Genomic DNA, 16,958 nt, shown 5'->3' on the forward strand with positions numbered 1-16,958 from the left:
CAATTTATTCAGCCATTCTCTAATTGATGGGCATCCACTCAGTTTCCAGTTTCTGGCCATTACAAAAAGGGCTGCCACAAACATTCTTGCACATACAGGTCCCTTTCCCTTCTTTAGTATTTTCTTGGGATATAAGCCCAGTAGAAACACTGCTGGATCAAAGGGTATCTCAGTTTGATAACTCTATGGACATAATTTCAAATTGCTCTCCAGAATGGTTGGACCTGTTCACAATTACACCAACAATATATCAGCTTGCCAGTTTTCCCCACATCTCCTCCAACATTTATCATCATCTTTTCCTGTCATCTTAGCCAATCTAAGTAGTGGCATCTCAAAGTTGTCTTAATTTGAATTTCTCTGATCAATAATGATTTAGAGCACCTTTTCATATGACTAGAAATGGCTTCAATTTCTTCAACTCAAAATTGTCTGTTCATATCCTTTGTCCATTTTTCACTTGGAGAATGGTTTGAATTTTTATGAATTTGAGTCAATTCTCTATATAATTTGGAAATGAGACCTTTATCAGAATCTTTGATTGTAAAAATGTTTTCCTAGTTTATTGCTTCCCTTCTAAATCTTGTCTGTATTAGTTTTGTTTGTACAAAACCTTTTTAACTTAATATAATCAAATTATCTATTTTGTGATCAATAATGATCTCCAGTTCTTCTTTGGTCACAAAATCCTTCCTCTTCAACAAATCTGAGACATAAACTATCTCATATTCTTCTAATTTGTCTATAGTATCAAGACACATTTTCGTATGTATTTCTTATTAATGTCAGAAATTTATGTTAGAAATGCAAAATACTTGTTTTTATTTTATAGGATGTGTACATCTAGACAAGCTGATTAATCTTCATGCTGAGAATATTTTAAACTGTCTGGCTCTTCACTGGCCAAGCAATCAAGAAAACAACACATGATCAAAATCTTAATAATCATTTATTGTTTATATAACTTAGACATTATGTTCAAAATAAAGAGAGTAAAACAACAAAAAAACCTATGGCACAGAAGAATAGTTGAAGGAAATGGGGATATCCTGAAGAAAGGATGTCTTAGGGAAGCCATGATTACTATCTTTGAGTATTTTTGGAAAGCTGACATTTGTAAGAGATTTATGTTGTTTTACTGTATCCCATAGAGCAGACAGAGTCAATGGATTGGGAATTAAAGGGAGGCAAATTTCAACTTTACATAAAAATATTCCAATTAAAATTACTTAAAAATGAAAAGTGGTGATGACCTCTCTATCTTGCAAGTTATTCAAACTAGGGTTGAATGACACTTTTTGAGGGACTCTTTTAGAGGAGATTCATGCTTTCAGGTATCATTAGACTACATATTCTTCAAGGTCTCTCCCACTTTTAAAAGTCCAAGATTTTATAAATCATTTCACCTTTGTGGGTCTCGATATCCCTATAAAATGGAGATATTACTACTACTACTAAATGTCTTTCTCATCCTATAAAGGTATCTCCCATAAATGGAATGCTCTCCTCCTCACCCCTGTCTCTAGAAAGTCATAGGTCACTTCTTAAAGGGAGCTGAGCTCAAGGGCTACTTCACATATAAGTACTACCCTGATTTCCAACCCCTAACAATGAGAATATAAGCTCCTTGCAAATAAGAATTGTCTAACAGTATCTGGCACAGAGTAGTTGCTTAATAAATACTGATTAGTTGATTGAGTTGTTAGCACTTCCACTGATTCAAATTTCTTTGTAAATATTTTGTATTTGTTTACCTGCATATAGGTTGTTTTCTCCAGTAGAATGAAAGTTCACTGAGTACAGAGACTGCTTCATTGTCATTTTTGTATTGCCAGTGTAGTATGTAGTATCTGAAACATGGGTCCTACCAGGCTCAATCAATACTGATGAATGGATTTATTTGAAGTGAGAAGGGAAACAAAACTCAGCCCAGTTTCAGATATATTTTTAGATGGAAAGATGTCTTAGAGGACTTGTTTAAAGACATCAAGAAACTACAATAGGGTGAGAAATGAGTCATTTGTAATTGATCATCCTTCATTTTCAAAGAGGACCAATGATATCTCAGGATGATATCTTGACTTATATATAAATTAGATTTAAATGACAGGGTTACACAAAGTCCTCTCTCTCTCTCTCTCTCTCTCTCTCTCTCTCTCTCTCTCTCTCTCTCTCTCTCTCTCTCTCTCTCTCTCTCTCTCTCTCTCCCCCAGACAAAAAGTCAAAAGTCAGGATGAATGGTTAATGTCCTAGGATGCAGCATATGATATGACCTCGGTGCTTTTGATGTGTGACCAACCCTACATTAGTTACTTTCATGGCCATTCAGACAAATTTTTCTGATCTTCCCATAATATGAGGAAAGTCTTCCTATGCCTGGGGTAGATATCTCCTTAGCTCATTCAACTCTTTGTGGCTCATCTGCCATGACAATTTTTTGAAGGTGTGGCCATTGGGCATGCTACAACTTCTTGGAGTCACAAGGTGAAGGTGGACACCAAAGGTGAAAAAGCAACCTTGAAAAGAACTTGTCAAGCCCTCATACTAGAGTCATCTCTGAACGCATTATACACCACGGGAGGTAATCGAAATAATATCAATGACTGAATTCCCTGAGAATCAGAGGAAAACACAAGACACCTGGAATGGGTACTTTAATGAATCCCTGATGTACATTTTGATGTCCTGTATTTCTGTGTTTTAAAATGACATAACAATGACCTCTTTGATGCAGCTTGGAAAAGACACTATACACCAACTCTGGGAAGTTTTCACTGACTGTCCCTCATGCCTGAAATTCTCTTCCTCCTCGTCTCTGCCTCCTGGCTTACTTCAAATCTTGTCTAAAATCCTATTCATTCAAGACTTCCCTGACTCTCCTTATTTCTAGAGCTTTCCCTCTTTTAATTATTTCCAGTTTATCCCATATATATCCCATATATTCTTATATATACACAGTTGTTTGCATGTTCCCTTCTCTATTAGACTGTGAGCTCCTTGAGAACAGAGACAGATTGTCTTTTGCTTTTCTTTGAATCCCCAGAGCTTAACACAGTGCCTGGAATATAGTGGGTGCTTAATAAATGGTTATTGACTGACTGCCTAGCCCAGTTCTTTTTCATGCTGCACATTAAGTTCTCTGAAGCTCTTCCTAAATTTAGCTCTCACACCCAGCTGCATGACATCTCTTCAGTGACTTCTTGAACATTTATTTATATTTCTCTTGTCCTGAGACTTACAGGACTATGCTGCCACATAACCACATGTCTAAATTGTATCTATCTAATTAGCTTCTTGCTATTTCCTCCTTACCACAGTCCTCTTAAACAATGGCTACTAAGTCCAGATTTCTCCCATCCCACTAATGCAGTATTTCGAGTCATTTGTCTCCACATTAGATATGATCAGTTTCATAGTCCCATCTGTCCTCATTGTGTCTGCTTTAGTGTCTCCCAGTTTGGTTTATTCTGTGAATTTCATTAAAAGGCTGGTATTCAATTTCCCAGGATCCTTAGTGGAGTTTTAAAAATGAGACAGGAATTAACACCCAGCTTGAGGGCATCCCACTAGAGACCTTTCTGCATTAAGCAAACCCAGGACCGTTTGTATTTCTATTAATTCAACACACATAGTTTCACTTAGGATGTTGTTCATAGCCAAACCAAACTGAATACATTTCAAGAGTATAATTTCCCAAATCACCACCCAATACTTCATTAGAATTTTAATCTTCCATACATTACACCTCCCAGTTGCCATCCAGTTTGACCTTGAAGCTGCTTTGTTATTCCTGTTTACTTTGTAATGTTCACTTTTTTAATCTGTCTTAGAGGATATGCATTTCATATTATTTTCTCCACATGTGTTACAGTCTAAGGCTCTCTCACTTTCCCCCTTTAATTTACTCATGGCTGTGTCCCAAAGTCACTTTTCATTTGTCCCTCTATCCTTACTTGTCATTTTCCTTGCCACCCAAGATGGATTCTGTTGCAAATTGAATTCCTGTCACATTTCCTTCTTCCAGATTACTCACAGATACAAAATGGAAAAAAAAAGTGGGGGAGGGCCTGACTTCAGAGGCCTTCTGGGTCCTACCCTCTCCCCCACAGCCATCTGTGATCGCCTTTTCCTTATGATCTCTCAGCTATGTGACTTTTTAATGCAGCCAGTTTTAAATTAAATTTTCCTGAAGGAACTGTATCCAACACTAATACTAAATCATAGGAAATGCACCAGATAACCTCTGAGGGTCTTTCATGCTGTAGGACTTGGAACTTCTTCATCAACTCTCTTAGTAATTTTTTTTTATTTGATCCCATATGGATGCTTTCTCTTTTTAAAATTGTTACTTTTTTAAACTTAATTTTAATTCTATATTTATTTATATCATATATAATATTTACATTGTATATAATATTTATAATATTGTATGTTATATTTCATATATATTTATTTCTATATTATTTACTTAAAATTTGGTTGAGCCAGGAATGGTGATGCAGGCTTGTAATTGCAGCTGAGGAAGTTGAGATAGGCAGATCTCTTGAGCTAAGAAATACTGGCTGTGCAGATTGGGTATCCAAACTAAATTTGATGTTAATGTGATGAGCCCCTGGAAGGAGAGAAATAGATTGTCTAAGAAGGGTCAAATTGGCTCAGATTGGAAAGAAAGCCAGGTCCTGAATAATCAGCAATTGGTTTGGGCACATAAGGAAAAAAGAAAAATAATAATAATCGTAGTTTACTATTTTTTTGTTTGTTTGTTTTGTTCAGGCAGTTGGGGTTAAGTGACTCCACCAGGGTCACATAGCTAGGAAGTGTTAAGTGTCTGAGGCCAAATTTGAACTCAAGTCCTCCTGACTTCTGGACTGGTACTCTATCTTTATAGTCATAAAATATTAGAATGATCTGAGGGAGTCATATTTAAAGTAAGAGTCTGACCTCAATATGAACTAGGAATCTCTCCATAACCTGAATTCTCCTCTAACTCTCCTCTATTACTTTGACAAACACTTTTAGTGAGCTCACATCTCCATATTTTATACTTTGCTTGATTTGTATCATTGAATAGTATTGAACAGAATTATTTCTGGCATATCTTTCAAAGAATTGCGAATAACTTTAATATATAAATAGGAGACTCCTTGTAAAAAAAAAATTAATAAATGCTTTGCACTCTGCCCTCCAGCTATCCTGGTTTTCTCTCTGTTCTTCACAGATACTCCATTTCCTAACTGTTACTTTGCACCATCTGTCCCTCAAAACTGGAATATACCTCCCCTTCAGAGAGTCTCTGTCTGCCTTTGAGATACACCTCAGGCACTATCTTCTTCATAAAGTCATAATGAATTGATTGATAATTTACACTTCTTTGTTTCCAACATAAAACCTAGCCCAATGCCCAGTAATGGTAAGAAACCAATAAGTTTCTTTTAACTTTAAACTTACCTTCCTTAAAGATCCAGATCAGATACCACATTATCTATAAAACTTTCATTGATTTTGGCCCTTTCCAACTTCTTCAGTGTCTGCTTTATGTACTCAAATAACCTTGTGTTTACTAAAAATAAATAAAAATTCCCTCCCCCAGTCAAATGTAAGCTTCTGCTAGGCAGGGATTATCTTAATTGTGTCTTAATATCTAAAGGGACCTGCTCATTTCCTGACAATAATAAGTGCTTAATAAATATTTATTGAATTATTATTGAATTGAATTGTTTAATGAATTTTAAATTTTGTTTTAGGTGAATTGTGTGCTTCAGTTACCCTTTCTATAAAATGTTCATGACCACTTTTGTGATAGAAAAAGAAAAAATTCACATAGAAGCTCTGTACATTTTTGGGAGGAAAGACATCATATGAAGCTAAAGTATTGGGCAATACTTTTTGAGAAACATTACCAGCAACTAAGTCAGAGAAGACACAGAGATTATTACATTAGCTCTAAAATTGCTCTACATGGTCTGTGAGAAAAGTTCTAACTAAAATAAACATGATCAAATGAGGAAATGAATTAAATGCTCTAAAGTCCCTTCCAACTCTGACATTTTTTGATTTGATGCCTATGACAGACATTTTCCCTTTTTTCACAACTGTTGAGTCATTAAGGTTTTTGTTCTGTCAGAATGAATTATCTTTTGGAATTTCTCTCTGTATGCTGTCATTATTATTATGGCAGCAAAGCAAATAAACTTTTTAAAAGGGGCTTATCAATCTTAATCACTTAGCTACCCTTTCCCTGAATAACAACTCCTGCATCTTTCTCTTTTCTTTTTCTTTTCTCTTTCATTCTTCTCTTCTGTCTCTCTTTCCCTTCTCATTCTTCTCTGTCTCTATCACCTCTTTGCATGGTTTGGACATTTAAAGTTAGACTACCTCTGATTATAAACATCTCTTTCATCACATTACTTTCTTCCATGTTCCCTTCTTGTAGACCCCCTTTGATCTCTGCAACTGACCCTGGCAGGTTGAGAAAAAAGAAGAGAAGCTGGAAGACACATTCTACTACTCTATGCCTCAAAAGAAATGATTTAGGATTGTCCCAGCTGTGTGGCCAGCACCATGACAGTGGCAACAATCAGGGTAGGAGGGGCAGGAAGTTTCTTTTGATTATCTTTCTATCTTCCCCTCTTCCATGCTTCAGTAGCAGTTCACATTAAAAAGAGCTGAATGAATGAACAAATGAATGGATGGATGGTTGAACAATTAAAGGAGGGATAATTGAATATTATTTTCTAAAAATCAGCAGTTATAATTAGAATAACATTATCATACTTAATATCCTATATTTAAGCAAGCAGCAAAAGAGAAAAGGCATTAAACTTGCAGTCAGATGACTTAGATTTAGATTTTTCTTCTACTTATTATCTATGAGACCTTTGTGAAATCTTTTTATTTCACTGTGTCTCAGTTTCCTCATTTATGAGATGAGAAAGCTGGACTAGTTGATCTCAAAGGACTCTTCCAGCACTAATGTTCCACGGTTATATGATTACCTTATAATTCCGAAGGGTTTTAACATCCATTATTTCCCATTTTATCCTCACAACAACTTTAGCACATAGAAGGGAAAGTTTTATCATCCATGTTTTATAGAGAGGAAACTACAATTGTAGTTCTAGCCCCAGATGACATGGCCAGTGGCCAAGCTGGAATTCAGAGCTCAACCCTCTGATTCCAAATTCAATTTTCTTTCTTTCTTTTTTGGTACATTAAATATAATATGCTTAAACATTCATGGAATCACAGGATACTAGATTGAGAGTTGGAAGAGATCTCATAGGTTTACCTTCTCATTTTAAATATGAGGAAACCGAGGCCTGAGAAGAGTGACTTTTCCCCAAGGTCACACACAAGATCAGCACTGGAGTGGGACATGCCTTTATATTATCCGATGGCAGAATCTATTCTCTTTCCACTGTGCATTTCTCCTTTTCTAATATTCTGTGCAACTGTGAAGTGCCTATTTGGGAGTCATAGACTCCATGGACCACCACTCTTGAGAATGAATGGAATGAAAAGACACATCTTAGGTATTTATTATGTGCCAAGAAGATATAACTCACCTCATCTGTGGCTTTTGACCTCCATTAGGGCTATTTTCTTTTCAAGTAAATAGAATTATGAGGCAAATGAATAAGAGCATCCTTCTAGATGTCACGGAAGAAGCCAAGAATACATATGACCCTTGCCTTCAAAGAGTTAAAGGCAGTCTATAAACCCTTATATTTAAGGGACAAGTAAATAGTGCATTGCTGTTAGAGTCAGGAAAATCTTGATTCAATTCTTTTTTAGACAATTACCATGATCAAAGGCAAGTAATTGAACCTGTTTCCTCATTTAAAATGAGAAGTTTGGACTCAATGATCCCCATCTAGATCTAAACCTATGAATCTCTATATATAAAATGCCATAGCTATTTTGCTACTTCTGTGAAGTTTCCTGATCAAGGATATAGGTGTTGTTAGAAAGTAAAATGATGAGCTAAACTCAATTTCCACTTTTAATAGTCTCATTTCTAACTCTACCAGGCATCCACCTCATAAAATCAAAGAATCACAGAATCAAAGAATTTAATATGAAAAGAGCTTTAGAGATTAAGCTGTCCAATAAAGGAGGATCAAATTCTAAGTGCTTCAACAACTCAACTCACTTCAATTTAACATTTAGATGCTCCAGCATTGTCAGGGTCAACATAAGCCAAAGTAATCCAACAAGCATTTTCTAAATATACTATATATGATTCCTGGGCTTGCTTTTTGGGTACAAAAAGAAAAACAGTTCCTGTCTTCATGAAGTTGACATTAGACTTAGAACCGACCTTAGAAGACAGGTTTTCATTATTCAAAAGATGATATTATAATAAGGATTTGTTTGATGCCACAAAGAAGTTAAAGAATAAAGAAGAAATGCATACACTCACTTCTTTCTTCCTTTTTTCTTTCTTTCTTCCCTCCTTCCTTTCTTTTTCTTTTTTCCTTCTTTTCTTTCCTCCTTCTCTCTTTTATCTCTTTCTCACCTTCCTTTTCCTTCCTTCCTTCCTTTTTTTCCTTCCTTCCTTTCTTTCACTTTTATCAAAGCTACTAAATTAGTAATTCAAGGGAAAGCTACAGATATGCTATTTACTTAAATTTTAGAAAGACATTAAATTATGTCTTTAATTTTATCTTTATGAAGACAAGATAGAGACAGATAGACTGGAAGACAGTGTGGTTAGGGTTTAGAAGCAAAATAAGCCAACACAAAGCCAGGGGTGGGGATGATAAGTGTATTAATGATAATATAATGAGAGCACTCTGAATGCCTCTGGGATCTATATTTGGCTCTATACTATTCAACTATTTTTTCCCCAAATACTTGGTTTGCAGAAGACATAAAACTAGATGTAATAGCTAATACACTGAAAAGATTTTGGATCCAAAAAGATCTTGATCAGTTAGAAAGATGAGATGACTCATGTGAGGTAATATTTATTAGGAATAAATATAAAAATCGATCCAGGTAACATACAATTCCAAGTAGTGAAATATAATATGGGGAAGATGTGGTTAAATAGCAGTTCCTGTGAAAAAGAACTAGGTATTTTAGTAGATCAAGAGCTTCATATCAGTCATGCTCTGCCAATGTGGAACACAATTGTCAAAAAAGCTAATGCAATTTTTGTCTACATTTCTAAAAAAAAACAGATTCTGATTTGCATTAGTAGATTTAGCTTCTTATTGGGAGCTTCATATACCAGTAAAATAGTACAAGTCTAATCCCTATCCAATCCCTATTTCTATTTTCTATATTAAAATTTTGCAAATATGTGTATTGGGGGAGCTGTCAGGAGGAGTGGTATTAGCAGCTATGAAGATCTGAAAATGTCTCCTGAAGAAGATGGTGCTTTAGCTGAGATTTAAAGGAATTATTATTCTGAGACGTATAGGAGTACATTCCAGTCATGGAGAATAGTCAGTATACAAAGGTACAGAGATGGGAGCTTAAGTATTATGTATAAGAAATAATAAATCAGTCAATTTGGTTATGAAGGGTTCTCAAACTACAGCCGGTGGGCCAGATGCGGCTCGCTGAGGACCTTTATGCGGCCCACTGGTTTATGGCAAATGGGCTGAGAGGAGGAGACAGTGTGAGTTTTTGTTTTTAGGCCAGCCCTCCAACAGTCTGAGGGAAAGTGAACTGGCCCCCTATTTTAAAAGTTTGAGGATAACTCTATAGACTCTATAGGATAATGTGTAATGAGTCTGTAAGGACAAGGAAAGGCTGGTTGTAAAGGGCTTTATATCCCAAGCAGAAGTGTGTATACTTGAACTGAGTTAACTAAAAGAAATCTTCTTTCCATTGAATCATAGAATCATCCTGGTCATTTATACTAGATACACGTTTATTAAATCATCTCAGAAAGCTATCTGGAGCCTTTTCTTCACAAAAATTTCTCTTGGAAAATGTTCCAGCATTTCACAACTCTCATAAATGTCCTGTTCTTTCTAAAAGCTAATCTAAACTAAGCTTCATATTACCATGTTTCTACAAAATATATAATATATTTTGGATTACTTGCTGTCTAGGGAAGGGACAGGAAGAAGGGAAGGAAAAAAATTTTGAAATATAAGGTTTTGCAAGAGTAAATGTTGAAAATAATCTATGCATATGTTTTGAAAATAAAAACCTTTAATAAAAAATATATTATAGATGACAGGGAAGAGGAAGAGTTCATATAACACTGGATCTCAAACTTCTGTGCTTTTTATCCTGTTATGCCTGGCAATCTTTCAAAATTCTAGGATTATATTTTGTTTAGTTTGTTTTATGTTATATGAACTTTGGAGGATCAACAATGTTTGGGTAAAATTTGTCTGTTTGTTTGTCTCTTTTTTAATCTTGAACTCTTCCCCCCTACCCTTGTAAGTCTCTTCTAGAATGTGGGAAAAAGCACTAAGCATTTCAAAACTGAGTTTTGAGAGGAGTGATCTGGGTCTTGTGATACTTTAGAATGACTAAAATGTTCCCTGGATATCTACTTTTCTCCTAGACATTTGGTAACCCAAGTGGTTGGCTCAGTCTTGTGGTGAGTTAGAACCGGGACCATCACCAGAAAGGTCACTCAGGGAGAACAGTTCACACTCCAACTCACCATCCAGAGACAAAATCCATTTATTGGCTTCTCTTGATGGATACATTTAGCAAAGAGGGGAAGACTAAACCACCCACCCTTTTCTCTGTCCTCTGTCCTTCCCACACCACTTTAGAATTCCTTGAATGACTAATAGCAAAATGATTCCATCCTAACTTGGATGTAACTCCATTCAGCAACCCTTTATTGTGCCCTGGAACTGGGTGAGGCACAATAAGGGGATACAAAGGTAAATTAATTCCTTCTCCAAGGAGACTTTAGATAGGATAAGATGGGCATAACTCTTGTACAAGATAAGACATGATAGGACATAAGAGGGTTAGGTCATGTTGTATGACCTTCAGGGAAAGAAAAATTGTAGATGTTAAGGAGATCATGGAAGACTCATGAAGCAGGGGGCATTTGAGTTTATGCTTTGAAGGATAGGGAGAAATTTAATAGATAGAAATGTTGAGGAAGAATATTAGGCAGAAATAATAGGATACTATCTTATCCATGGATCCCTTGGCCCCCTGTCCTTATATTTTTCCAATACCACTCCATTCACTTTAACTTTTTATACATGCAACCTGCCAAGCAATGTTAAAGGAATTCATAGCCCTTTGATGACTGATTCCAATGAATTTATAATAACCTAATTTATAATAACCTCAGTTGAATACCTCACCAATATTTACCAATCCTTTTACTTCTATTTAACTGATTTGCTACACCCTCCCCAAAGTGGTAGTTATAACCTTTTTTCTCTTTAAGCTTCCAAATTTATCCTTAGCCTTCTCTTTCCCTTGAACCCTCTCCTTACCAACTCAGAATCTTTTTGTGCATTAGCTTAATAGCTAGGGTTCTAGATTTAGAGGTATGAGGGCAGGTTAGGATCCTGTCTCTGACTGTTATTATCTATCATATTTAAGGGCAAGTTCCTTAACCTCATTGTGCCTGAGTCCCTTCATCTAAAATCAAAGAATTGCATTTGATGACCCAGATGATAAATTCCCAGCTCTATAATTCTGGGTCCTTCCTCCTTTCTTCTGGACTCAGTTAAAAAGACAGCCCTGCATTATGATTTTAAAATCATATCCTCCAGTGTCCTCTGAAAACTCACTTCACCACTCATCTTCTCTGTGTGCTTTTATTTCTGTCTCTTTCTGTGTTTCTGTCAAAACTGTATATCCTATTGGCATTTCAACTCAACATGTTCAAAAGAGAATCATGATCTTTCCTCCAAAACTCATTGCTTTCCTGAGCTTCTCTATTACTATCAAGGACACCACCATCATTCCAGCTACTCTGTTTGTCTCTTTATCTCTCTGTTTCTCTCTTCTTTCTCTCTCCTCTGTTTCTCTGTCTGTCTCTCTCTCTCCCTCCATTTGTCCATGCCTGGCCTTTTCTTCCTCCTCAACTTGACTTGTTAGAATTTACCTTTTTCAGGAAGACTTTGTTGGTTCTTCCAACTGCTAGCACTTTCTCTCCAAGACATCTTTCCATCTATTCCATATGCACCTTGTATATGTGTGTAAATATGTACATGTATGTGTATATGTATGTGTATACACACATATACACACATCTAAATTGTCTCTCCTTTTTGACTTGAAGCTCCTTGAGGGTAGGGGCTGTTTTTGCTTTTCTTTTTCTCCCCATCACAAGCACTTAGCATAACATATGACACATGATAAATGCTTAGAGGCAGCTGATGGCCTTTTCTTATTTGTTCCTTACCCCCAATGTAATGTAAGCTTCTTGAAGATAAGAATGGTTTTCAGTTTTGTCTTTGTATCTTAAGTGCTTAACATTTATAGTGGGTACTTAATAAATGCTGAAGGAGTGAACGATCACTTATCTTTGTTCATTGTCCTAGGATCTGAGGTCACCAAGACAAATATTAAATAGTCCCTGCCTCTATGGAACTTACATGCTCCTTGATCTTTCCTGCACAAATTTGACACTGTAGATCCATTCTTTTTTGCCTTTCACTTCTCCACAGACTAATGACACCGGCTTTCTCTCAGTTTGCCTCCTCTATTTCTGCTCCATCTCTTTCATAGTTTCATTTGCATCCCCTAAATCCCTAAGAATGCTGTCCCCTAATGTTTTAACTAAAACCTTTTTATTTTCTCTCTATATACTTTCTTCTTGGAAATTTAATGTAGTCTTCATTATCTTGAAAGGAGGGTACCCATATTAGAGTTATAGAGAGATAGTTGTATATATAATATAATATGGAGGGTGCCACACTAGAGTTTTATATAGAATTTTGCATATATGTGTGTACATACATATATGTATATATAAAATACATATTTTGTATTATGTGGTGCCTATATATACTGCAGTGTGGTACACTCCCTCTAAAATAATTGAAGTCATGGTGATAGCAATAAAATATGTGCATATATATATATATAAATATATGCATGTATGTATTTGTGTGTGTATGTGTGTATGGCTGTTTTACAGGACAGATGAAGATTTTCACACTTTATAGTTTTACTGAAATTTCTTTTGACAATGGTTTTGTTTGGCTTTAAAAGAAAAAAAAAAGTATTCCATTAGTAAAGTAAGTTTTCTCAAATTTCGATATGCTAGCAATTGTATTATCTAGTCCAAGACAAGAATTTTTTCTTCATAACAAGGTTTGCACTGGATTTTTTTTTTAAATTGGCCTTCCTACTGTTCTTCCAATCAATAACAAACCTCTAGCCATCAGGCCTTTCTGAAAGTCTTTGCTTGTTTTCTGAGGATTAATTAACTTGCTTTTCAGCAATAGTTTGTCAGTTCTACTTCACCTTCTTTAGTGAAAGCGTTGTTTTTTTTTTTTTATTGTCTTGAATGATTTTTTACTTCCTTCCACCCTTTACTATCTCAGACAGTCACTTAAATGACTTTAAGAGTCACAAAATGACATTTCATTATGGCTAAAAAAAGTAACAAAAAAGCACATGGCATGTCTGGGGGTCAGTTTTACTGGAATATTTTTTTAATTGTAGAAAAATTACAGAAGATAAAAACTAGAAAGGTAGGAAGGCACAGAATGCCAAGCTGAGGCTCACTTGTTAACATCTGTGCTTCCTTCAGGGTGGCCATTGTGGGCCTGATAAGTGTGCCCAGAGGGTCCTGGGCCCTGAAAATTCTTTCCAGAGCCACACACAGCCCCAAAGCCTGGGCCCTCTATAGACTGCTGGTCACAGCTGGCTCGTGGGATTCACAGCTCATGGCTGCCTCAGGCTGCATCTGCCAAGTGGCGAATCAAAGGTTTGGCGCTGTCTTTTATCATGTGGAAACATTTGATCTCCAGCCAAGAAACATGAACCACATTCACACCAGCCTGAGATGGCCATTTTGGAGGGTTTGTGGAACTATGGCACCACATGTTTTTAAACATGCACGCACCCAGCCTTTGTGGTTTCTGGGTATATTTGCGCTATGAAATCTCTTCGAAAGTCATATTTTCTCTCTAACAACTAAAACTTCCAACACTGGGGTTTCCTTTTTTATTTTTATTTTATTTTTTATTTTTTTGCCTTAGTTCTTGCTATAATTGGGTGACTAAGTTACTCACTCATTCAACTGGGTTTTTGATTCTTCATCTGAACAATGAGGTGAGCCTAATGTAGCCAGAGGCCCAAAGGGTACTTCCCAAACTGCTCCATGGCTCACCTGCACCATAGAATCCCTTCTAAACCTACACTATCAAACTTTATCTTCTCTCCTGACAAGTCTTAAACCTGTCAGTGAATGGGGAATATAACACCCAGGGCATCCTCCTGGATCATCACCATCTTGACTTTTGTACTGCCATGAGGCTTTGATGATTCAGAAAGAGAGAGTGAGGCTGATGATATTGTGCAACTTATATCCAACACAGGCCCAAGTCAAGACATAATTCTGTGATGTCATTAGTCCTCTTCAAAAATGAAGAAGTAATAAACAACAGCAACAGCAAAATCAGCTTTACCTCCTTTCCATTAGTAATCCAGACTCTAATCCTGGATTCCTCAGCTCTAATTACACGAGCTTTTTGCCTTCTCTTTTTTCCTGGTCTTCTACAACATTTGCCTCTCAGTACCAGGCAAGCTCTATTTCTATTTCCCTTTCTGTACTGTCTTGAATCAATAGAATATAAGCTCCTTGAAGGGAGGGCTATCTTGCCTATTTATATTGATATACACAGTATTTAGATTGTACTTGACACATAGTAAGCTCTCAATAAATGCTCTGTTAATATACACATCTATGTGCTAGATATATATAATATGTATATATGTGTATATATGTGAGTATATGTATACACATAAAGACCTATATACATAAAGAGAGTTACACCAGATGATCTCTGTCCTTCTCAGCTTTAAATCCTGTGGTCTTATTCAGGTACGTTGCCTCTTTGAAGAAAACCCAGTTTGTGAACATCTGAATTTATGTAGCAGATAAATGTATGGATAAATATTCTTCATTAAAAAGAAATCTTCAAGATTTTCTTTTGTGAGTTCTCTTAATGCAATGCAATACAATTCAATTCATCAAGTATTAATTAAATATCAGCTGTGTGTAAGACATTGTATTGGAGATACAATGACTAAAACAGGCAAGCTTCTTCTTTCAAGGAGTTTGTCTGCTGTTTGGGGAAAGCAACAGGTACAGTAAAAGGTTAATGTGAAACACAAACAGAATCAATTATAAAAAGTAATTTGGTCAGGGTGTAGAGAGAGCCCTGATATTTTGGGGGATTTGGAAAGGCCTTGTGTAGAAGGTAGCTTAGGAACTAACCCTTGAAGAGAATTCCAAAAAGTAGAGGTGAGGATGGAGAACATTCTGAGGAAGAACACACACACACACACACACACACACACACACACACACACACTCTCTCTCTCTCTCTCTCTCTCTCTTTTTCTCTCTCTTTCTCTCTCTCTCTCTCTCTCTCTCTCTCTCTCTCTCTCTCTCTCTCTCTCTGTGTGTGTGTGTGTGTCTCTCTGTCTTTCTCTCTGTGTCTATCTGTCTTTTTCTTTCTCTCTCATTAATTTATTAGAAGAGATGACTAGGGTATCAACAACAGTAGCTTCAACTTCTATACCTTTTCTAATACTGATTAGAATCTGTTTAACATATCTGTTTGACAATTTTAGAAGGATTGTCCAAATTAATATGGGGATTGTGGAATCTTATCTGGAAATAATCTCAAATCTTTGTACCTTCACTGCTAGAAGTTTTTCCAGTTGTGATTCAAAGTGCCCCAGCAAGCATTCAAACAGGTCCTTTCACTTTCAAGTTCTTTTCTTTGGCTCCTCTAATTACTTAAATACACACCTGGAGGTATTTAACCCTGCAGCTATGAGGGCAAGGGTAGGGGAGGTAGAGGAAAACAAGAAAAGAGATGCAATGTTATTCACAGAAAACTGTATCAGTTTTGCTGGAATACAGAGCATATGAGATGAAGTAATGAGAAAACAGGATTAGGTTTCAAGTAACAAACAGAAGAGTTTCTTTTTTATCCTAAATGCAATATTGAAACTTTTTGAGCAGGGGGTGATATGGTAACAACTGTGCTTGTCTTTCTTGGTTCAAGGCCATCACAGTATTTCCTGAATTTCTCCAGCCATGTCACTGACAGCATCCCACTTCCTGCCCCCATTAGAATGTAAGAACCTTGAAGAGAGGTACTGTCTTGCTTACTTTTATTTGTAACTCAGGTATTTAGCACAGAGTCTGGTACATAGTAAGTGCTTAAAAATTTTTTGATCTGTCCATCTACCCATCTGTTTACCCATCTTTGGCAATATCAATTTTATAGCTGTGTACACGAATTAGAAAAGGGAGAGACTAAAAATGATGACAGCTATTATGAGACTACCAAACAGTCCAGGAAAACGAAAACAAGTGATAGTAATGATAGTTGAGGGATAGGGGTGAGGGGGAGGAAGGAGACAAATGTTAAAAATATTAATGATATAGAATTGCTAAGACTTAACAGCTGATTGGATATGAGGGATAAGGAAGAATGAAGAATTGAGAATGACTTTGAAGCTGCAAACCTGGGTGATTAGAAGGATGATGGTGATCTCAATAGAAATAAGAAAATTAGGATGAGGGGGTGTTGGAGAGGAAAATATTGATTTAAAATATTACTTGATTCATATAAGTTTAATTTGTACTAAGCTTTTCAGGAACTTATTACTTAATTAAATAACCTTACTTATTAATACTTGCATTAGTCTGGTTATAACCACCCCCTCACCTCATCCCATGAGATTCTGAGTCTCATTTTCTTATTTCTGATAATACAAATAAAATACAGCAAAGGGTTCAGCATTCAGTGTCCTGCTTA

The sequence above is a fragment of the Sminthopsis crassicaudata genome, chromosome 3, assembly GCF_048593235.1.
Source record: "Sminthopsis crassicaudata isolate SCR6 chromosome 3, ASM4859323v1, whole genome shotgun sequence".
Lineage (NCBI taxonomy): Eukaryota > Metazoa > Chordata > Mammalia > Dasyuromorphia > Dasyuridae > Sminthopsis > Sminthopsis crassicaudata.